Raw genomic sequence first — 25172 nt, forward strand, 5'->3', positions numbered from 1 at the left:
GACTCTATCATAGTGGTGCTCTCCCTTGCTGCAGTAAGTTTAATAGACTCAGTTTTGGTTGATCAACAGAATTTTCTTTGTGGGGAAAGTCAAGAGCAGGAATTGATTATAAAAGGTGAGGAAGAGAATGAAATAAAAATATGACTCCTAAGTTTTAGGCCTCAGTAAGCTGGATAGAAGAATTCAGCGAACCAAATTGTTGAATTTGAGGGGTCTGTTTATCAGGATGCCAGGCGGAGATGTGTATAAGCTTGAAATTCAGGGAAAGACCAGGGCAATCATAAGCAGTTAGGATAGGTGAAAATTTTCCCGTGATGATCTCTTTATTTTCCTAAATTTTTCTAATAGGTATTAGTATATAATAAACAGAATTAAACCCAGCACATTCAAACATGAATAGAGAAACACACACCATGTAATTGGCCAGTATGTACTTGATATAGCCATACCAGTGATAAGTTTTTGCGATGCTTACATTCTAGATAGTAAACATTCATTGTGCTAAGTTCCTTGCCTAGGATCCAATCCGTGACCTTCCACAATCTAACAACTGGTTTAACAAAGTAGTAAGGCCAGTGATCAGTGCAAAGAAATAGGGGAAAACAATAGAATGGGGAAGGCTAGAGATCTCTTCAAGAAAATTAGAGATACCAAGGGAACATTTCATGCAAAGATGGGCACAATGAAGGACAGATATGGTATAAACCCAACAGAAGCAGAAGATATTAAGAGGTGGCAAGAATACACAGAACTATACAAAAAAGATCTTCACGACCCAGATAATCACGATGGTGTGATCACTCAGCTAGAGCCAGACATCCTGGAATGTGAAGTCAAGTGGGCCTTAGGAAGCATCACTACAAACAAAGCTAGTGGAGTTGACGGAATTCCAGTTTTTAGGCTATTTCAAATCCTGAAAGATGATGCTGTGAAAATGCTGCACTCAATGTCAGCAAATTTGGAAAACTCAGCAGTGGCCACAGGACTGGAAAAGGTCAGTTTTCATTCCAATCCCAAAGAAAGGTAATGCCAAAGAATGTTCAAACTACTGCACAATTGCATTCATCTAACACACTAAAATAGTAATGCTCAAAATTCTCCAAGCCAGGTTTCAACAGTACCTGAACTGACAATTTCCAGATGTTCAAGCTAGTTTTAGAAAAGGCAGAGGAACCCGAGATCAAATTACCAACATCCGCTGGATCACTGAAAAAGCAAGAGAGTTCCAGAAAAACATCTATTTCTGCTTTATTGACTATGCCAAAGCCTTTGTGTGGATCACAACAAACTGTGGAAAATTCTTAAAGAGATGGGAATACCAGACCACCTGACCTGCCTCTTGAGAAATATGTATGCAGGTCAGGAAGCAACAGTTAGAACTGGACATGGAACAACAGACTGGTTCCAAATAGGAAAAGGAGTACGTCAAGGCTGTATATTGTCACGCTGCTTATTTAACTTATATGCAGCATACATCATGAGAAACGCTGGGCTGGAGGAAGCACAAGCTGAAATCAAGATTGCTGGGAAAAATATCAATAATCTCAGATATGCAGATGACACCACCCTTATGGCAGAAAGTGAAGAAGAACTAGAGAGTCTCTTGATGAAAGTGAAAGAGGACAGTGAAAAAGTTGGCTTTAAAGCTCAACATTCAGAAAACAAAGATCATGGTATCCAGTCCCATCACTTCATGGCAAATACATGGAGAAACAGTGGAAACAGTAGCAGACTTTATTTTAGGGGGGGCTCCAAAATCACTGCAAATGGTGACTGCAGCCATGAAATAAAGACACTTACTCCTTAGAAGGAAAGTTATGACCAACCAAGACAGCATATTAAAATGCAGAGACATTACTTTGCCAACAAAGGTCCATCTAATCAAAGCTACGGTTTTTCTAGTAGTCTTGTATGGATGTGAGGGCTGGACTATTAAGAAACCTGAGCACCAAAGAACTGATGCTCTTGAGCTGTGGTGTTGGAGAAGATTCAGGAGAGGCCCTGGGGCTGCCAGGAGATCCAACCAGTCAATCCTAAAGGTAGTCAGTCCTGAATATTCATTGGAAGGACTGATGCTGAAGCTGAAACTCCAATACTTTGGCCACCTGATGTGAAGAACTGATTCATTGGAAAAGACCCTGATGCTGGGAAATACTGAAGGCAGGAGGAGAACGGGACAACAGAGGATGAGATGGTTGGATGGCATTACCGACTCAATGGAGATGAGTTTGAATAAACTCCGGGAGGCCTGGCATGCTGCAGTTCATGGGGTCACAAAGAGTCGGACACGACTGAGCAACTGAACTAAACTGAACTGAAGGCTAGTGAACATTCTGATTGGTCAGTAACAATGCAAGTCAAATTCCAAAAGTTCCATCTCTCTCAGGCACAGTTGTTGGCTTCCTCCAGGGTCCCCAGAGGGTTGGTCTGCCTTCATGTGCCTCTGCCTGGTCCTAGATAGGCACAGGAAGGATGGTATAACCATATTCACCAGCCCTCCACCCTGTCCACCACAGTCCTGCAGGCTGGCTTCATGGCCACAATGTTCCCCCAATGAGATCTGGAATAGACTTGTTAGGGGAGGCAGCACCTTTATTAGTGACACTAGCTGCCCCAGTAGTCAAAGAGAGTAACTAGCTCATTAGACTGGATAAAAAAACAAGACCCAACAACATGCTGCCTGTAATAAACCTACTTAAAACACAAAGACACAAACAGGTTAAAAGTATAATGATAGAAAACAATATACCATATTAATACAAATCAAAAGAAAGTTGGAGTGGCTATATACTCCCATCACAATAATTAACAGAATAAGTAGGAAGAAAATCAACAAGGAGATGTACAGTAAGACTTGAACAATAGTATCAATCAACAAGACCTGATTGACATTTATAGAACATTCTACCCAATGATAACAGAGTACACATTCTTCTCAAGTGCATATGGAACATTTACCAATATAGACCATATTCTGGGCCATAGAACAAGTCTCAAATTTAGAAGGTTTCAAGTTATGCAAAATATGATCTCTGACCACAAAGGAATTAAATTACCAAATACTTGGAAACTAGATAATGCATTTCAAAATAGCCCATGTGTCAAAGTAGAAATAAAAAAGGAATTCAGAAAGTATTTTGAACTGAATGAAAACATAATATATCAAAATTTATGGGATTTCACAAAAGCAGAACTTAGAAACTTATAGCACTAAACCAGTGGTTCTCAACCAGGTGTGGGGAGGAATCCTGTGCATTTGGCAATACCTGGAGAAGACATTTTTGGCTGTCACTAGGGGAGATGCTACAGGCATCTCATGGATAGTGGCCAGAGATACTGCTAAGCATCCTGTAACACACAGGCCAGCCCCTGACAAGAAAGAATTGTCCAGCTTAGAACGCCAATAGTGCACCATTGAGAGACCCTGCACTGAACATCTATATTAGAAAACAAGAAGGGTCTTAACTTAAAACAATGACCTTAGCTTCTACCTACAGAAACTAAAGGACAAAGAAATGCAAAGCAAGCAGAAAAAAAGGAAACAGTAGGAATCAAAGCAGAAAGCAGTAAAGTAGGAAAATATAAATATAGAAAAAAAGGAAACCAAAAGCTAGCTCTTGGAGAAGATTGAAGAAAAACTGATAAACCTATAGCTGGACTATTTAGGGGGGGAAAAATGATACAAATTACCAATGTCAAGAATGAGAGGATTTCTGTGATAGTCCAGTGGTTAAGAATCCTCCTGCTAATGCAGAGGACTCAAGTTCAATCCATGATCCTGGAAGATTCCACTTGCTGAGGGGCAACTAAGACTGGGCACCATAACCACCGAGCCCACGAACTCCAGAGCCCATGCTCTGCAACAGCACTGCAATGAGAAGCCCATGCACCACAACTGCACAGTAGCCCCCACTCGCTGCAACTAGAGAAAGCCCAAGGGCAGCAACGAAGACTCAGTACAGCCAAAAATAAATAAAAAGAATGACAGAGGTGTTATCTCTAAAAGATTCTATAGATATTAAAAATAATAAGGGAATATTATAAACAAGTTTATGCCAATAAATTCAACTCAGATGGAATGGAAAAATTCCTTTCAAGGTACAAACTTTCACAGCTTATTCAAGAAGAAATAGATAACCTTAACAGTCCTATGGGCTTCTCTGGTAGCTCAGCTGGTAAAGAATCTGCCTGCAATGCAGGAGACCCTGGTTCAATTCCTGGATCAGAAGATCCCCTGGAGAAGATACAAGCTCCCCACTTCAGTATTCTTGGGCTTCCCTGGTGGCTCAGTTGGTAAAGAATCTGCCTGCAATGTGGGAGACCTGGGTTTGAACCCTGGGTTTGGAAGATCCCCTGGAGGAAGGCATGGCAACCCACTCCAGTATCCCTGCCCGGAGAATCCCCATGTACAAAGGAGCCTGGCAGGCTGCAGTTCATGGGGCTGCAAAGAGTAGGACACGACTGAGCGACTAAACACAGCACAGCACAATAGTTCTATATCTATTAATGAAATTCAATTTATAGTTTAAAATCTTTCCACAACTCCTGGGCTACATGGATTCACTGGTGAATTCCGCCTAACATTTAAGGAAGAAATCATACCAGTTCTACAAACTCTTCCCAAAAAACTGAAGAGGAGGGAACATTTCCTAAACCATTGTATCAGGCTAATATTACCTGATACTAAAACCAAAGACACTATTTATGGTTTTTAAATCGACAGACCAATATCTCTGATGAACATACATAAATTCTAAACAAAAATTTAGCAAATCAAACCAAACAATATATTAAAAATATATCATGACCACATGGAGCTTTTCTAATAAATGCAGGGTTAAAAAAAAAAAAATGATGGTGGCTCAGCCGGTAAAGGGTCTGCCTGCAAAGCAGGAGACCTGGGTTCGACCCCTGGATCAGGAATATCCCCTGGAGAAGGAAATGGCAACCCACTCCAGTATTCTTGCCTGGAAAATCCCATGGACGGAGAAGCCTGGTAGGTTACAGTCCATGGGGTCACAGAGAGTTGGACACGACTGAGCAACTTCACTTTAGCTAACATTCGAAAATGAATCGTTAAGTCACCTTATTAGTAAACTAAAAATGTCCCTGTCAATAAGTAAGTTTATAGTTCATGATGAACTGTACTTTTCCTTCTTTGAATTCACGAAAAGATTACATACTGAACTCAGTTTTTTTAAAATGGGTTAAAATTCAACTAATTATAAACATACATTTCTTCTTTTTCTATCTCCCATAAAGAGCTCGTATCTAGTCCTGACTTCTTTGTGAATTCTAGTCTTGTACTTCCAACTCCAATTCAAATATCTCCAAATCCATTTATCTTCTTCCTTTCAAATAAACTCTTCTTCCTGACTTTCGTATTTCTACAAAACACCTTTACACCCATCAAAGCTTTAAAATGCCAACAGCATACTCTAAGGTTCATCTCTGACACTTTTCTATAATTCTTCCGTACAAAGTTCATCAATAGATGCTACTGGATGGGAACAGGTATCAGTTATCTCTGGTATTCAGCCATTCAGCACTTCTATTCCTAATTGCCCTGGTAGAAAAATCACTTCATCCATGACCTCTGCAACAACCCCTGGACTCCAAGCCCTCTTTCCTATAATCTTCCTACAGAGTTGTGCCAGATTAAATTCCTAGAATTTTCCCTTGACTATCTTCAAAACCTGTTGAAGATTCTAAAGATGTCTGAGTCTGGCATTCAGAAGCCTCTACAACTTGAACCCAACATTTTCCAGCCTTATCTCCCAGTACTTCCCTGCATAATCTTATGACGATCAGGCCTTTCAAATATGCAATGGCTTTCTCACTTCTTTCTCTTTCTTTACCCTGTATATTCTACTTGTAATATTTTACTTTCCTCCTCTTTCAACTAAAATCCTATATACCAGGGTATGATAAAGAAGCTGATTTTAAAATAATTTTATCATATAATAGATGTGACTTGTAAAGAACAGGAAAAACAGAAAAATCTGGAGAATGAAATACAAATGACCTGTAATCCCAAACAGAAATAACCTCCATCAACACTTCAGAGTTTTTTTCCTTTGGTTTTTCCTGTGCATATATGCTTCATATTTTTCTTTTTATAAAAGAGAGGTCACATGATTGATTATCTTTCTTTCAGCAAGGAAAATTTAAAAATCTTCTATCCCTTTCAGAGTAGCATGCTTTTATTTATAATCTAGGTCAATAATTCAGAGAGGTAAGAATATTATGCTATTGTTATAATCAAAATTTCATACTAAAAGATGAAAAAGGTTTCAATTTATTTGAAGACAAAATTTATTTTTCATTCAGTATCTAGTACATTTATTTTAATTAAAATTCACTTAACAAGTATTCATTGACTGCCTACCATTCCAGCCTGCAGTAAACAATACAGAGCAAAACCTCTGCCTCTATGAAGGAGATAAACAGAAAATAAATAGCCAGATTATTCATAGCTACGTGCTGACTGACAAGATACAACTGTTAAATTTTCAGGAAGTTTGTGAACTTGGTGTCAAACATAACCTTTGTTACAAATTAAATTATATAAACATAGTTATTTTAAAACAAAGATAAATACTAAAATCTTACTTCCTATTTTTACATTACATTATACTATCATCTGTGCTCTTGCTGTTATTGATTTTGTATCTGTATGGTAGAAATAATGCCTAATGCTGGGCTACTGTACATCTCTTCCAAATATCGTATTCAGTGACTTCATGTTGGTAACCTGAAATTGGCCACAGTGGAAATATTTACACTGTGAAATCTGGCAAAAATTACCAATTACTGCTTGATTTATTGTTTTGTGCTTGTCCAGATCTAAGAAACCGATGGAGAAAATGTTACAATGCAGACTGAACTTAAAAGTGTGTGGTGTCTAAAGCACTACCTTATGAATAGCACAAGAATTTTGAGAAAATACTCTTCTACTATTTGAAAACTATTATCCAATTCAGCAAAGAAGCCTCTCATGTCATTGACAAATGACTGAAATTCTGACACACACTTCATTGCTTCACTTTCATCTTACTCACTAAACAAGCAAAAATATCAACCATCATTCATGTAGGAACTGTATCTGGAAAACTAATTGTAAAGCATTTACCTGAACACCACCAACTCTATGGTATATTAGCAGATGGTAAATGCTATAGAGAAAAACATGAATAGGGTTAAGAGGGGGATTAGAAGTACTGAGGCAGGGATAAAATTTTAAATTAAGAAAGAATCATTTGAGCAAATAATTGAAGTAGGTAAAAAAGTTGAGTCATGTTGTAGGATAAATGTCCCAGAAAAAGAAAATAATCAATGCAAAGGTCCTAAAGGTCTTACCTAGAGTGTCTGACAAACAGAAAGGAGGTCAGTGTGTTCAGTGCAAAATGAAGACAAGAGACTAGGAGAGATGAGACCACATGGGTAACACAGAACAAGTTAATAAAGAACCTTGTAGGCCAAACACTTCAATTTTCCTCTGAGAGAAATGGGGAATCTGGAGGATTCCTGGAGGATTCTAAAAGAACGCACTTAACATTTTACTTTTGGCAGCTGGTTTTAAGAAAGGATTGAAGGTAACAAGAATGAAGCAGGGAGACAATTAGGAGGCTATTACAATAATCTAGCAAATGATAGTGAACTGGATTCAGACACTTAATACTAGAAATGCTCCTGAATTTTTTCATACCTGCTCTAGAGAATGCACTACTTGCTGATATAATATCTGTTGAAATCAGATTTAGAGTATTTAAATAGGAGAAAAGTGTATTAAATTCCACTGCTGGAATTAAAGACAGTTTTTACTCAAAGTATTTGGCTCAACTGTTTCAAATAGAAAATCTTATCTATAAAATTAATCAAAAAGTCAGCTAAATTATCATACTTTCATGGTAATTAAACTAATTCTTGACAAGACATAGATTTATTGAACACTGCCTAAGTATATGAGTGTAAGAAGGATTACAAACACACATGGATTGCTCTACCAAGGAAAGAACAAAAAAAGAACAAGAATAATAAGTATTAGGCATTTACCATGAATGGTACTTTAACAGGAGTCTACAGACGTCTAAGAAATAACTGCCCCCAGCCACAGGAAGCCCACATCTAAGGGAAAAGACAACCAATTTAGGGTCAGTTCCTAAATGCTACATATATATATATGTATGTATATATGTGTGTATATATGTGTGTATATATGTGTGTATATATGTATATATATGTATAAATGTATGTATATATATGTATATATATATACACACACACACATATATATAATACACTACAAAAAATGGCAAAATACAACTCCAAATAAAGTAAAGCTTTCTAAACGAAATCTCTCTAAAAAGTGTATCTGATTTGTTACATTCACCAACTAAGGAGGCTGAAGTCCCTGAAAGAAGCTCCTTCCACATGCGGCCTATTCAGTCACTGTAGGGTGTACTACTACCGTGCCTTGAAACAAACAAAAATTCTCTAGTAAAAAGTAAAAAACAATAAACATGTTTCATATGGTAAGCTACAAACTGAAAATGGTCCTTCTTGTTGGAAAAACATAATAAAACTAAAAGAATCAAGAATTAGTGGGACAAAAAGTACCATTTCTTAAAATGGCTAATCAATGTAGCCCATGCAGTTAGGTTTATGGTTATAAAATTGGATTATTTTAATAGTAAAGCTTTAATAAGAGTTTTTGGTCAATAACTCTATAACAAAACTTTTTCTTCATAGTGGTTATTTACATTGGAATGGATTACTTAAGAAAGACTATAAAAATCTCACTTTTTTAAAGTATAGTTTAAAGATTCTGGAAATTATATTTTATCTACTCCAAATAAGAAACTGGTCTAACAAAAACATTTCCCCTAATCTTTAAATGCTTATGAAAAATCACTCATCTGAAAATGAAGATAAGGCACAAACTAGGAGTATATATGCTACATACCATAAACAAACTATTAGTACCCTAGTTTTAAAGAATTTCTAAAAATCAACAAGCAAAACAAACATTAGTTTAAAATAAAATATCAATAGAAAATGGGCAAAACAGAGCAAATACTTTACAAAGGAACAGAAACAGCCAACAATGTGAAAAAAATGCGCAACCCATTAGTAATCAGGAAAATGCAAATCAAGACACTGTATACCATTTTACATCTGTCAGTTTAGCAAATATTAAAAAATCAGACAATAAAATATGGGGCATCAAGCATTCATACCCTTAAAGGAGCATAAACTGGTGCAACCATTTTAATAAATAATTTACCATTGTCTAGGAAAGTTACAAGAAGGTATACAAGATAGTATCTGTGCAGCATTGTTTAGTATTTGTAACAATAAAATAACAAACACCAGAATCTAATTATCCATCAACACAATACAGTATATTCACACATTAGAATACCATGCAGAAATAAAAATAATACCTCAAATTACACACTTTTAAAAATAAAAAATAATCAAGAGAAAACATAAAAGTGAATCATCTACAGTTATAACAATCAACAAGGATGAATCTTGTAATGCTGAGGGAGGAGGGAAGCAAATTGTCTATGATTTCTTTATACAAATATTATAGATATTTTTCTCACAGCATGGTTCCTAAATATAAGCAAGCTACTTCAACTGATTTCAGCTGAAAACAGCGAACTGTTCCACATTATAAAATATGCTTGGCTGTGCTGGATTTATTGCAAGATAGTATACTACTGTACTTTGTGGATGATTTAAAGTACTCCCAATGTTATTTTGAAATGATGTGATTTTTCACTTTTAATGAGATTAGAGTCTCTTGGAAAAGGACTCTTTAGCTAAACTAAAGAAATCTGTGAGTTTACTAATTTTTTTCAGCTATTCAGAATGGTACTCATGGTTTCAGATTTTAGTTTATATATTATTACATTCAGAACCAACTAATATTGTTGTAAGTAATTTTACCATTTTTGCTAACTTTGATATTTCTTTTTCTTTCTTAAGGGGAAACTCATAATTAAGTGTCAAGGTCAAGTTTTCTGAATGTGTCTATATCCTATGTACATCATGTGTGTGCTATATAGTGTTTGTGAATTTTTTTTCCTCACAGTGAGTTTTCTAAAGCATTGTCTTATCCAATCTTCCTTATAATTTACATACAAGAGGGGCCTAAAGTTAGAGGTGCAATTGTGACAAGAGAAAAAAGTAAAGCAAACAAGCATAATTTAGAAACAAAAAAAACTCTGGAGAGACAAGTCCCCACTTTCCTAAGAGTTGTAGCTCTCTAATGTCCTTACAAAAGCCTCTGGTTCATTTAAAATTTCTCTTTTTAAAATTATTTTCTTTCTCTTTTCTTCCTCCCTTTCTTTCCTTCTCTTTCTTTCTTGGTCCATTTTATTTTTTGGCTGTGCTGCGCGGCTTGCAGAATCTTAGTTTCCCAATGAGGGACTGAACCTGTGCCCTCAGCAGTGAAAGCGTGGAGTCCTAACCACTGGTCTGCCAGGGAATTCACATCTGGTTCATTTTGGATTGGGTTGGACAAACTAAATTTTTAATAACTTTATTCTCTTCAGTAACAATGAGACTTAGTTCAGTCGGTCAGTCGTGTCTGACTCTTTGCAACCCCATGGATTGCAGCATGCCAGGCTTCCCCAGTCAGTCAGTCATGTCTGACTCTTTGCGACCTCATGGATTGCAGCATGCCAGGCTTCCCTGTCCAACACCAAATCCCTGAGCTTTCTCAAACTCATGTCCATCGAGTCAGTGATGCCATTCAACCATCTCATCCTCTGTCATCCCCTTTTCCGCCTGCCTTCAATCTCTCCTAGCATCAGGGTCTTTTCCAAAGAGTCAGTTCTTCGAATCAGATGGCCAAAGTATTGGAGTTTCAGCTTCAGCATCAGCCCTTCCAATGAATATTCAGGACTGATGTCCTTTAGGATTGACTTTGATCTCCCTGGAATCCAAGGGACTCTCAAGAGTCTTCTCCAGCACCACAATTCAAAAGCATCAATTCTCTGGCGTTCAGCTTTCCTTATAGTCCAACTCTCACATCCATACAAGACTATTGGAAAAACCATAGCTTTGACTAGATGGACCTTTGTTGGCAAAGTAATGTCTCTGCTTTTTAATATGCTGTCTAGGTCGGTCATAGCTTTTCTTTCAAGGAGCAAACGTCTTTTAATTTCATGGCTGCAGTCACCATCTGCAATGATTTTGGAGCCCAACAAAATAAAGTCTGTCACTGTTTTCATTGTTTCCCCGTCTATTTGCCATGAAGTGATGGGACCGGATGCCATGATCCTTGTTTTCTAAAGGTTGAATTTTAAGCCAGCTTTTTAACTCTCCTCTTGCACTTTCATCAAGAGGCTCTGTAGTTCCTCTTTGCTTTCTGACATAAGGGTGGTGTCATCTGCATGTCTGAGGTTATTGATCTTTCTCCTGGCAATCTTGATTCCAGCTTGTGCTTCATCCAGCCCAGCATTTCTCATGATGTACTCTGCATATAAGTTAAATAAGCAGGGTGACAATATACAGCCTTGATGTACTCCTTTCCCAATTTGGAACCAGTCAGTTGTTGCATATTCAGTTCTAACTGTTGCTTCTTGACCTGCATACAAATTTCTTGGGAGGCAGGTAAGGTGGTCTGGTATTTCCATCTCTTTAAGAACATTCCACAGTTTGTTGTGATCCACACAGTCAAAGGCTTTGGCATAGTCAATAAAGCAGAAGTAGATGGTTTTCTCCAACTCTCTTGCTTTTTCAATGATCCAGCGGATGTTGGCAATTTGATCTCGGGTTCCTCTGCCTTTTCTAAATCCAGCTTGAACATCTGAAGTTCTCGGTTCATGTTCTGTTGAACTCTGGCTTGGAGAATTTTGAGCATTACTTTGCTAGCGTGTGAGATGAGTGCAGTTGTGCGGTAGTTTGAACATTCTTTGGCAATGCCTTTCTTTGGGATTGGAATGAAAACTGACCTTTTCCAGTCCTGTGGCCACTGCTGAGTTTTCCAAATTTGCTGGCATATTCAGTTCAGCACTTTCACAGCGTCATCTTCCAGGATTTGAAATAGCTCAACTGGAATTCCGTCACCTCCAATAGCTTTGTTTGTAGTGATGCTTCCTAAGGCCCACTTGACTTCACATCCCTGGATGTTTGGCTCTAGGCAAGTAACCCCACCATCGTGGTTATCTGGGTTATGGAGATCTTTTTTGTATAGTTCTCCATACTCTTGCCACCTCTTCTTAATATCTTCTGCTTCTCTTAGGTTCATACCATTTCTGTTCTTTATTGTGCCCATCTTTGCATGAAATGTTCCCTTGGTATCTCTAGTTTTCTTGAAGACATCTCTAGTCTTTTCCATTCTATTGTTTTCCTCTATTTCTTTGCATTGATCACTGAGAAAGGCTTTCTTATCTCTCCTTGCTATTCTTTCAAACTCTGCATTCAGATGGGTATATCTTTCCTTTTCTCCTTTGCCGTTAGCGTCTTTCTTTTCTCAACTATTTGTAAGGCTCCTCAGACAACCATTTTGCCTTTCTGCACTCCTTTTTCTTGGGGATGGTTTTGATTACTGTGTCCTGTACAGTGTAACGAACCTCTGTTCATAGTTCTTCAGGCAGTCTATCAGATCTAATCTCTTGAATCTGTTTGTCACTTCCACTGTATAATCATAAGAGATCTGATTTAGGTCATACTTGAATAGTCTAGTGGTTTTCTTTACCTTCTTCCATTTAAGTCTGAATTTGGCAATAAGGAAATCATGATCTGAGCCACAGTCAGCTCCTGGGCTTGTTTTTGCTGACTGTATAGAGCTTCTCCATCTTTGGCTGCAAAGAATATAATCAATCTGATTTTGATGTTGACCATCTGGTGTTGACCAAAAAGTGAGATATAAATTTTATAATTAAATGTAACTTATTTTTCTTACCCCTTAATTAGATGTCTCATAATTATACATGTATGTATTTATATTTCTACACTCCCCATCTCTACCCTCAGAAGGATTTTAGGTGACTTGCTTTCCACATAATTAAATTATAAAATAGCTGATGTATACAAAAGAATATACGCATTCATATGTAGGTTACAGAACATAATGAAATGAAAACTTGTGTATCTTCTACTTAGCTTAAGAATTAGAGCATTACTAAACCTTTCGAAGTCCCCATGTGAACCTTTGCTGATTACGTCCCCCTTTCTTTTCCCCCGGAAGTAACACTAACCTTAATTATGTTTATCGTTCTCTTGGTTTTCTTTCTTGTTTGGGGTTGCCATGCCCTTTTCCAGGGGATCTTCCCGACCCAGGGATCAAACCTGGGTCTCCCGCATTGCAGGCAGATTCCTTACCATCTGAGTCACCAGGGGAGCCCGTTAATTATACACATATGCCTAAATGTTATTATGCTTAGTGTGGCATATTTTTGAGAGGTAATGTGAGGGACTAAGTGCACAGATTCTAGTACCAGGCAAATCTGCCACTTATTAACCGTGTAATTGGGACAAATTGTTTAACTTTTCAGTGCCTGTTTCCTTATCCAAGAAACACAGATTAAAAATAGAATCTACGTGATAGGGCTACTGTGAGAATGAAATGAATCATTATATGCAAACTGCATGGTGTACAGTACACATGGCGCCCAGTACACAGGCGGTGTTTCCTGAGTGTTCACTGTTGTTAGCATTAATACCCAGAACTAGAACTACACAGTAAGCTCACACTGTGTATGCTGCTGCTGCTGCTAAGACGCTTCAGTCGTGTCCAACTCTTTGTGACCCCATAGACAGCAGCCCACCAGGCTCCTCTGTCCCTGGGATTCTCCAGGCCAGAATACTAGAGTGGGTAGCTGTTCCCTTCTCCAGGGGATTTTTCCAACCCAGGGATTGAACCTAGGTCTCCCACATTGCAGGCGGATTCTTTTAACAGCTGAGCTACAAGGGAAGCCCAAGAATACTGGAGTGGGTAGCCTATCCCTTCTCCAGCAGATCTTCCTGACCCAGGAATCAAACCAGGGTCTCCTGAATTGCAGGCAGATTCTTTACCAACTGAGCTATCAGGGACAAGAAAAAAATGTTCTGACTGTACACCTGCTAACAATAATCTTAATAACAATAATTTGTTCCATCACTAAAAAATCTAAGCTAAAAATGCCATATATCAAGTGATCATTTAAAGTATAACATTATATGGCTCAGCGGTAAAGTTGGCTTAAAACTCAACATTCAGAAAACTAAGATCATGGCATCATGTCCCTTCACCTCATGGCAAACAGATGAAAATACTGAGAGACTATTTTTGGGGGCTCCAAAATCACTGCAGATGGTGAATGCAGCCATGAAGTTAAAAGATGCTTGCTCATTGGAAGAAAAGCTATGACCAACCTAGACAGCATATTAAAAAGCAGAGACATTATTTTACCAACCAAAGTCCGTCCAGTCAAAGCTATCGTTTTTCCAGTAGTCATGTATGGATGTGAGAGTTGAACTATAAAGAAAGCTGAGTGCCGAAGAATTAATGCTTTTGAACTGTGGTGTTGAAGAAGACTCTTGAGAGTCTCTTGGACTGCAAGGAGATCCAACCAGTCACTCCTAAAGGAAATCAGTCCTGAATATTCATTGCAAGGACTGATGCTGAAGCTGAAACTCCAATACTTTGGCCACCTGATGGGAAGAACTGACTCATTTGAAAAGACCCTGATGCTGGGAAAGACTGAAGGTAGGAGGAGAAGGGGACGACAGAGGATGAGATGGTTGGATGGCATCACTGACTCAATGGACATGAGTTTGAGTAAGCTCTGGGAGTTGGTGATGGACAGGGAAGCCTGACTTGGCTGCAGTCCATGGGGTTGCAAAGAGTTGGACACGACTGAGTTACTGAACTGAACAGTGGAAAAGAATTCACCTGCCAATGGCAGGAGATACAGGTTCAATTCTTGAGTCAGGAAGATCCCCTGGAGAAGGAAATGGTAACCCCACTCCATATTCTTGCCTGGGAAATCCCATGCACAGGGCAGTCTGGCAGGCTACAATCCATGGGGTCACAAAAGAGTCAGACAAGAATTAGCAACCAAACAACTACAATACTATACTCCAGACAAAGTATTTTGTTTTTGCATTTTCTTTCCTTGATTTCTACTTTTTCTTATGATGTGGAACTTGCTTTCAAGATTTAGTGATGGAAAAAACCCTTTTATTTGATCAAGTGAAAAAATGTAAGGAATCCTAGACTCTCAGCATGGCCAAAAGACTTAGAGGTAGGTCATCTAGTCAATCCCCTACTCAATCAATGAATCCTAAGAATTTTGGATTTCATTAAATATTGGTCTAATTGGCATAATGTGCCTAACAGAAAATAATTTATAACTAATTAAGTTGTATCACTAGCTTATTGTTCCACTTAGGCCCTGAGCCAAACGAAAAGTAACAAAGTACAGCTTCATCACCAACAGTGAAGGAAATAGGTCCAATACTTAACCTATAGGACTAATAAAGTTCATTTTAAAAGTTCATGGTCAGTTTTGTGAGAAAGTTATGTTACAAACAGATTCGTGGAAAAAGAGAGAGAACAAAGAGTTGGTTTGTTTGCTTTTAAAAATCTAGTTCTAAAAGGAAACATTTATTCAGCTTCTGTATAATCTTAGGTATCAGTACATTTGAAATTTGTCTATATTTCACCTTGACTTTATTAGTAAGTTTCATTTCTTAGGGTATCCTGAATACTATATTGCCTTATTTCAGAAAACCCTGCCATCTATGACTTTTTTTTCTTTTTTTTTAATTAATTTTTATTCAAGTGTAGTTGCTTGACGATGTTGTGTTAGTTTCCGCTGTACAGCAAAGTGGATCAGCCACATATAAGTATATATAGATATACCCCTCTTTTCTGGATTTCCTTCCCATTTAGGTCACCAGAGAACATTGGGTAGAGTTCCCTGTGCAACACAGTCGATTCTCATTAGCTATATATTTTACACATAGTAGTGTATATATGCCAATTCCAATCTGCCAATTCATCCTACCACCACCACCACCACCACATACAGTATCATATGTTTGTTCTCTGTGTCTGTGTCTCTATTGCTGCTTTGCAGATAAGTTCACCTACATCATTTTTCTAGATTACACATATACAGTAACTGCTTTTCTAAAGCATTTTCAAAGAAAAAATTTAATAATAGAGTTTCAACAGCTAAAACTAAAAATTATTTTATCAGCTGTCAGACCAAAAGTTTAAAAAACAACAGCAAATCAGGCTGCCTGAAAGGCTGGTATCTGAGAAGAGATGACTGCCACAGTTTGAGTGCTGATGCTTAGCCACCACTCCTCAGCCCTGACTCGGACCACACGCTCTCGACCAGGGCAGCATGTACCCCCACAGGCTCTTCAGATTTAGCGATGCCCTAAGATTATGTTCAAATCTGAATGCTCATGTGTCTGTGCATTTTCTGAGGCCAGATTCTTCAATTTCCTTTGGAATCTCAAAGGATTCTGTAACTATTAATCCTAAAAACTTAGAAACACTTATTTAAATAGTACTCTATGATCCTTATCTATTATCTGACTTTAAGATTTCTGCCTTACTAATTTTCATCTTATCCACAAAATTCTTTTGTTTTGATACATGGCTTCTTTATTCACTTCTTAAAAATAATGGAAAACTAGAGCTTCAAAAAATAAGGAAAGACTCTGTCTACTTAAAATTGCAGTCAAAAGTGGTTTCAAAAGCTGAGCCTATATATATTTAAGAAACATAAAAAAAAAAAAAAGGTTATTTCTTCTGAGAGTTTTTTTCAGTTACACAACCAATTTTATCTTTTAGTTTATCAGTTGCCTTTCAACTGAGAAAACAACCGCTGAACTGAATTGGTGATTCAGCTATTCTCAACTTTATCTTTTAAGGTATGTTGAGACTCAACAGTTAAAGTACGTAGGACCATCACCCCTAATCCCGCAACACATATATACAGAGACTGACTTCCTAAGATGCTGTTCCTTCAAGAATTAAACCTTTACTTATAGAACAAAATGGTTTTGCTCTGATATAGCAAGGACTGATTTAGCAAGGAACATCTTGATGAAAAAGGGCAGAACTGCTGAGAATGCTAGCCTACTTTTTAACTGACTTTCCTCCTCTAAGCATCTGTCAAGTGTGGGATGAGAAAAAGGTGCTGCAATCTGGAGAGGCAGACTAGAATAAAAATATATTTGGTTCCAAGAATTTAAAAAAGAAAGACAGAAATGGCACTGGAAAAATGATGGAAATAAGAAGGTTAAAAACAGTTCTGCTCTCCTTTTCTGACAAATAACTACAAATTATCTACACACATCATCTCTTCAGCTCTTTAACTTTCTCCAATCTGACTCCTTCCTTCCCCTCACAACCCTCTCCCTTTATCTAAGCCATCAGCAAGACTTGTAAATGTACCTTAAATCTGTCCACTGCTCTCCAACTCTACCATAAAGGACCATGGTCCAAGATTACTACATCTCCTACCTGAACTAGTATAAGCCATCGACTAATATTTATTTCAATTTCCTCTGCTGTCCCCCTCTGATCCAACTGTGAACAAAGCATTCAGTGTAATCTTTAAAAATGGATCAGGGCACTGAATAATAGTTCCATGGCTTCCCGATGCATCTTCAAGTTAAACCCAAACTCTCAGCATTCAGAGAGTCAATATGGCATAATAACTAACACTGCTTGGGAAGTGCTTCGAACAGTGGCCAGCTTGTCACAAATGCAGAGCAGATACTAACATGTTATGGTACAGCCCCTGCCTGCCTCTCCTACCTCAAAGGGACATTCTCCTCAACTAACCAATATTCTCTTTCAGTTAACTGCAAGCTCTTTCCCACTCCGGGCCTGCTATTTCCCTCTGTCTAAAATGCTTTTCTCTCAAAAACTTCAACAACGCCTGTCTTCCATTCACACTTCAAGTCTCAACCTAAATGTTACCTCCATTCATGAGGCTTTCTTTTCCTCTCTAAATACCATCCTCTATAATTCTTTTTAAAAAATATCTCAGTATAGCTTATTTTTTAATTTTTATTTATTTGGCTGTGTCAGGTCTTAGATGAAGCACGGGGTATCTTTAGTTGTGGTATACAGGATCTTCTAGTTGTGGCATGTGAACTCTTCAGTCGTGGCATGTGGAATCTATTTCTCCAACGGGGGATCACCCCCTGCATTGGGAGCTCGGAGTCTTAGCCACTGGGCCACCAGAGAAGTCCCCTTAATTCTTTACTGTTATTAGTCTTTTCATTTTCCTTCACAGTGCTTTCTGTTTTTAAACTGTCTTTCTTCCTTTCTTTTTCTTGCTGTGCCCTGTGTAGCTTGTAAGGATCTTAGTTCCTCAACAAGGGTCGAACCCATGCCCCCTACAGTGGAAGTGTGGAGTCCTAACCACTGGACCATGAGGGAATTTCCTTTAATCACTTTTTTTGTTTCCTTTATCGGTTAAACTTTCTTGAACATCATCAGATGACTAAATATCCATCCACTAAATTCTTTAACTTGCTTAATGTAGGAAGCACTGGGCTCTGTTCTTTATATTTAAAATAATCTTAACTAATGTAGGTATTAATCTCTTCTCACCAAGAAGCTAAAAAACCAGTCACTAATATAAACGTGTCACAGTCTGTGCTATGATTCAGTATATCTACATGCTTCCCTTAATTGTTAAATACAACCCTGTGCCCAACAAAGTATTGTGCTAAGTGCTGCATGAAGAGGAGCCAGGATGACAAAATAAGGATTATTTCTTCCATTAAGATCTTGAATGATATAAGCACAGGATGAGAGAGACAAAAAACAAAACAAAACAGGGCATTTCGTAGAGGATGGGGTAGGACAGAGTCATGGTATGTATGTAAAAATGTATGTTTCATCAAAGCTAAGATGCCATCAACTGATGGCAAGATATATCATTATTTTATGTTCCAAAACAGAAATGCTGCCAAAATTGTTAATAATTGTTCATTAACTGTGAAATATCAAAAGTAACAAGCACCCCAATATGACAGATATATCCCTATTCAAGAATGAAGAAAAAGAAAGAGGAGAAGGGAGAAGAAAAGAAGGAAAAGAAAAAGGAGGAAGAGAAGGGGAAAAAAAGAAAATGACTATTCTATGATTAACACAAAATCAATCTTTTTGAGACTTCCTCAAAACACCTCAATAATATGGAATATCAGTTCTTTACTAAAGTTTGCTATCAGGAAAGGGAGAAAAATCAGTCACTGAAAGGAGTGGTCACACAGCAACACTTTCTTCTGTGATTGCTTTGTTTCCATTTGCCTTGTATATCTTCACTCATCCCTTTTCTTTTTCTTTTTTTAAAATGCAACTACTTTTATTTTTTTAAAGATATTTATTTACTTATTTGGCTGCCTCAGGTCTTAGATGCAGTATGCAGGATCTTTGTTGTGTTATTATTAATGGACCACTTCTTTTTAAAAGCTAAGTGCAATATAAGAATGCCCACTCTTTAACACTTGTATTGAACACTGTACTCAAAAGTCCTAACTAGCATAGCAAGGCAAGAGAAAGAAACTATATAAGCACTGGAAAGAAAGACACAACTGCAATCATCATACTTCAGCTAAGGTGGCTGAACAGAGGATACACCAAAACAGTTGCTATCAGTAAACTGAAAATGTAAAAAAAAGAGGAAAAACTTACTATTTAAAATTTTAACAACAATAATAATTAAATTTAAGAGAAGATTTGAGAGACTTATGAGAAAAAGAAACTATTGAAAGACATTTTTAAATATCTAAGGGACTTTCCTAATGGCTCAATGGTAAAGAACCCACCTGCCAATGCAGGAGACACAGGTTGGAGCCCTGTTCCAAGATGATCCACATGCCCTGGAACAACTAAGCCCATGCCCACAACTATCAAGCCTGTGCTCCAGGGCCTGGGGACTGCAGCTGCCGGGCCCACAGGCTGCAACTGCTGAGGCCCTCGCACCGCAGAGCCCACGCTCTGCAACAAGAGAAGCCATCACAGCAGGCAGTCTGCGCACCGCAACTAGAGTAGCTCCCGGCCACTGCAGCTGGAGAAAGTGCGAGCGGCAATGAAGAACCAGCACGGCCATAAATAAATAAAAATATCTAATTAGCTAGAAAGAGACACTATGGTTGAGGAGAGGAAGGCTCAATATAATAAAAAGAATAAATTAAATGCATGTGTAGATTAAAGCCTCTAAAGTATTGGGCTCATATACAAAGCAAGTCCTATTTTTAATAAGAGCTTTTGAACTTTTATGTAACGTGACTCAAATTACTCCCTTTGACAGATATTTTTGCAATTGGTATAAACTTACTAGGTACTAATTACAGGTATTTTACTTTACTAAATTGTAGCAAGAGTTGCTATCACACTTCAGAATTCTGACAGCTACAAGGAATAAGTAAGAGTGAAGAGCATGTGATCAGTACAAGGCTCAGTTCTGGGTGAATGTGCTGCGCTCCCACTGGTTCAAAGCTCAATCGGTGCGGACAATCACCACAGTGTAAGTTCTAACAACCACTCCTGCAAGTGATGAAACGTTGCCAACATTTTACACAACATGTAAAGTTTTCATTCTTCATAATTATCTGTGAACACTGCCAAAACACAATCTCCTTAAGTCACCTAAAATCGTAAACATTTATTTTGAATACAAATTTCACTTACAAGAGGAAAACAGACAAAACATTCATGACACAATGGTCATATTGAGCCCCTATGGACCTGTATGTGGTCCTTATACATGTAAGACCTAGAAGCAGTTTCCCAGTCGGCTTTACCATGGATCTGAATTTGATCAAATTTTTTTTTCCTTTTTGTCTTTTTTTTCTTTAGGTCTTTAGGTCTAATTTATTCAATTTAATTTTGGTTTATGTAGGTTTCATGTGCTGCTTAAACTTTGCTTCATCTAAATTTCCTAACAGAGAATTAGAAATAATGATCATCTGTTTTATTCGTTGCTCAGAGATGATAATACTAGTAGTTAATATTTATTGAATGCTTAGTGTGTGCCAGGCACTGTTACAAGTGCTTTGTATGAAAAGTGAAAGCGAAAGTTGCTCAGTCATGTCCGACTCTTTGCGACACCATGGACTATAGAGTCCATGGAATTCTCCAGGCCAGAATACTGAAGTGAGTAGCCTTTCCTTTCTCCAGGGGATCTTTCCAACCCAGGGATCAAACCCAGGGATCCCACACTGCAGGCAGATTCTTTACCAGTTGAGCCACAAGGGAAGCCTAAGTGCTTTGCATACTTTATCATTTAATCTTCACAACAACCCACATCAGGCGGACTATGTTACTATCACCATTTTACAGATAGGAAAACTGAGGTACAGAAAAGTTAAGTAACTTTCCCAGCGTCACACAAGTTAAGTGGAGAAGCTTAGTGATTCATACCCAGGTAGCTGTCTCCAGAGCCCAGACCCACATTACTATGTTGTATTTCTTTTCATGATAGTTAAAAAGATACACAAAATTATTATAGATGAAAAAACCATCAAAAATTATCAATGAGTTAAATGACAGTTAAGCAATATTAATATCAATACAATTTATCACAGGTTGATACTTCACAGCTCTTGCAAAGTTTCATGGCCATGATTAAGAGTTTTGAAATTGGACAGACCTGGCTCTGAATCTTGACTGTGCCCTTTACAAGCTGTGTGACTTTGGACAACTTTCGTAACTTCACCAAGCCTCAGTTTCCTCATCTGTAAAATGAGAATAATAAACATCTCACAAAATTGTTGTTAGTAACATAATTATTGCTACATTACATGGATATGATAAATCAAAAGACAGATACACAAAATAAAAAGAGGAAGCTCATAACTTCCCCCAGGAATCAGAGCTTTATTATGATGATATAACAAAGATGACCACTTCAAGTCACCACGGCAACTGTTAAGATCCACACACAAACAGAAACATAATCTCCTCTAATTAATAATAAATCATTCCTCTGAATAGCAGTCAAATGCTTAAAGGTACACTACTGAACCTCTGAAATATAAAATACCATATGTACATAGAGAAAGAGACAAACAGAAAAGACACTGTTGTCTACTGACAACAACTCCCGTGAATCCCATTGCAGGCATACACTTTCTAAGACCAGTAATATTCAAGGGGCCCAAAACAGGAAGAGGGGTGTCAAGAAAGAATGATTCCCACCAATAGTAGAAAGGAATTTTTATAAGAGAAAAATAGAAGCAGACACATCATCAAAATAGGTTAGAACTACCATTACCACTGAAGAATAATTGCATCCGTTTACACCTGGAATTTTACACTAGTCAAAACAACTGAAACTGTCACTATGGCTGTCTTTAGAATCTCAATAAAATAATTTTACAATGAATAATGAGATTTCTATCAATACCTGCATTTGCCAATAATACATCTATCTGTGATAAGGTTAGGTGTTTCTTTGAAGGGGTGATTTTAGCAACACAACACAAAAATCAATTTAAAATAGGAAAAATAGAAATTATACAGGATAATTTTACAGGATAATTATACAGGATAAAATCCTACAGGATAATTTTGTTAAAACAGTTCATCAATACTATCACCAAGGTGCATTTCTATGAATGTTATTAGTTTAAAAAGTAAATTATATTATTAAAATGGTACATTACATAAAAATAATTATTAAAAAGACTGCATTCATTGTAGCTCAAAGATTTAATAAAGAAACAACTTCTATCCCCCCAAATACCCCCTTTTAACAAATAACGGCAAAAATGGCCTTCAATTTTTCTTAATAAAATTATAAAATGATCTGTCTGGAACAAAGGTCATTTACTTTTTACAAAGCACTTTTTTAAAGAAAACTTATTAGCAAATAGGAGATATTTAAGAAGTCCTTAAAGTACCTAGTTCATAAATAAAAGCTCAAGGAAATGAACATAGGACGTGAGATGCCCAAGGTTACTAAGCCATGACAAAAACCCAAACCAAAAAATCCTTCTGTTCTATATCCTAATAATTTAGAGTTTTTTTTCTACTTGATCAGCATTTGCTTCACTACTTTCTCTAAACGATGAGAATAACTTTTTGTCCTTTTCATGAATTCTACAAATCATTAATAAGATCAAGTCAGTTCAATCACAACTCAAGTATTTTAATTCAGGAATTTTTAGGTAAATTTATGTAACTTCAAGAAAACTTGCAAATATCACTATTTACATTTTACCCCATTTGCTTTGTCAGTCTCTTTCTTCCTCACAAATTTTTTTTCTGAACCACATGAGAGTGAGCTGTAGACACTTAGCATTTCAGCCCTCAATATTTTTTTTTCATATAGTTTCCCAGGAACACAGACATTCACTTAGATAACTACAGTATACCTAACCAAATCAGTACTGTGTCAATGTTAAAATTGCTACTATATAATTACAGCCCATATTCAAATATTATTAACTGCTTTAAAAAATGTCTTTTAAAGCTACCTATTTCCCCAGTCCAGAAGTCAATTCAGAATCATGCACTGCATTTACTGGTAATGTCTCTTTCAGAATGCTACCAACTGGAACAGTTTCTTAGCCTGTGTCTTATAAGACTGATATTTTTAAAGAACACAGACCATTTATTTTGTATAATGTTCCTCAATTTAGGTTTGTCTGATGGTCTCTCATGTTTAAATTCAGGCTATGCATTTTTTTGTAGGAATGTCACAAACTAATGTTGGGTGCTTCTCACTGCATCACATGAGAAGCTGCAAGAAGTTATGGGTTCTATTACCAGTGATACTAACTTTGGTCACTTGGTTAATGAGTATCTGCCAAGATTCTCCACCTTGAAGTTACTGCTTTTCTCTTTGTAATAAGTAAATACATTGTTAGGAATTGCCTCAAGACTATGTAAATATCATACTCCTCATCAAACTCTACTCCACAGTTTTGGTAACTGCAGAGGATTCTTGTGTGAAAGTACTATTTTAATTGTCCCAAATTGTTCCAAAAGTACTATTTTAATTGTTCTAATTCCAATAGTTCTATACTTATTAACCATTTTAATGAAGTACTTTCCCTTCTCCCCAACTTAAGTCATTTATTCATTCACTTACTTATTTGTATGGTTCTTATTTTTTCAATAGGTTATAATCTATAACTATCGTCATTCATTTGGCCCGTGGATGCTTCTCCACGCTGGTTCCTGCTCCTTTCGACACATCCCCACCATTCTTTGACTACCTCCTTCCTTCCTTTTTGAAACAACAGTATGTTCCAGACTCCTCTTGTACTTTCTCTGACCCAGTTCTTCCTGGGATTAGCCATTTCTCCAAGGAGCTCTGGTTTCCTTTAAGTAGAGAATGGTTTAGAAACCAGCATGTGGGAGTTAGGTGTGTTCACTGCAATTGCTTCAAGGCCTCTTAGCAAACAAAGCTGGAATTATAGACACATATATACATGTCTGTGTATGCATATACACATATGCATACACATATATGTATACATACAATTATACACATCCCTAAGAGAAAGATACGTAAGTGTATACATGCAAAGATGTATATTTGTCTTTATATAAATAAATGTTAAAAACCATGAGTTCATAACTTCCCATTTAAATCCAACATCACAGGATTTTACTGGAGTCTTTTCTTCCATATATATAAAACTACCTTCTCCAACAACTGAAAAACCTGGCTCCCATGATCCTCAGTACACTTATTCATTTGTTGAGTCCTAATATAGATAGAAAATATCATTTCAAAGTTGCCAATTCATATCATTACAAAAAATAGCCTACAAATTAGGGTTTATTATTTGTTTACAGCTCTTTTAATTTTGAATTTCAAAGTACAGGATGCTCAAAAGTTACTTGGGTTACTTATTTCCCCCCCTTCATTGTGTTTATACTTATTTTTCCCCCGTCAGAGTGTTTATGCTATTAATTTGAAGCACTCTAGATTTGTTTCTATTTATATTTTAGGGTTTTAGCCCAACTTTATTGATTTTCTTTGCTGATTTTTTGTTTTCTTTTATTTAGTATCTAAAACGTTAGCATGATAATGTTCTCTGATATTCTGAATTGATGTCGTATGCAAAGTTACCAGGAGTTCTCTCAACCAGTGGCTGTAATAGAGCTTTATATTTTAGAAAGTATATTTCCCATAGGAAATGAGCCATTCTGTAGCCAATCACATGTATCTACCACC

At 37.1% G+C, this 25172-nt stretch overlaps 1 protein-coding gene across 10 annotated transcripts in view; it reads right to left on the reverse strand.

The window, feature by feature from the left end:
- Window positions 1-25172, reverse strand: part of NUMB (NUMB endocytic adaptor protein) — a 156500-nt gene that overhangs the window by 57966 nt on the left and 73362 nt on the right. For 8 of the 10 annotated variants that reach the window (XM_070469603.1, XM_070469605.1, XM_070469602.1 and 5 more), the window contains exon 3: window positions 21633-21717. The exons of 1 other annotated variant lie outside the window; for it this stretch is intronic. The gene's annotated coding sequence lies outside the window, so the exon portion shown is untranslated. Of the gene's footprint in view, window positions 1-2209; window positions 2233-21632; window positions 21718-25172 lie in introns of those variants that run through there. One more of the 10 variants, XM_020911207.2, reaches the window with a different exon arrangement.

Source organism: Odocoileus virginianus, chromosome 6, assembly GCF_023699985.2.
Source record: "Odocoileus virginianus isolate 20LAN1187 ecotype Illinois chromosome 6, Ovbor_1.2, whole genome shotgun sequence".
NCBI classification, from domain to species: Eukaryota; Metazoa; Chordata; class Mammalia; order Artiodactyla; family Cervidae; genus Odocoileus; species Odocoileus virginianus.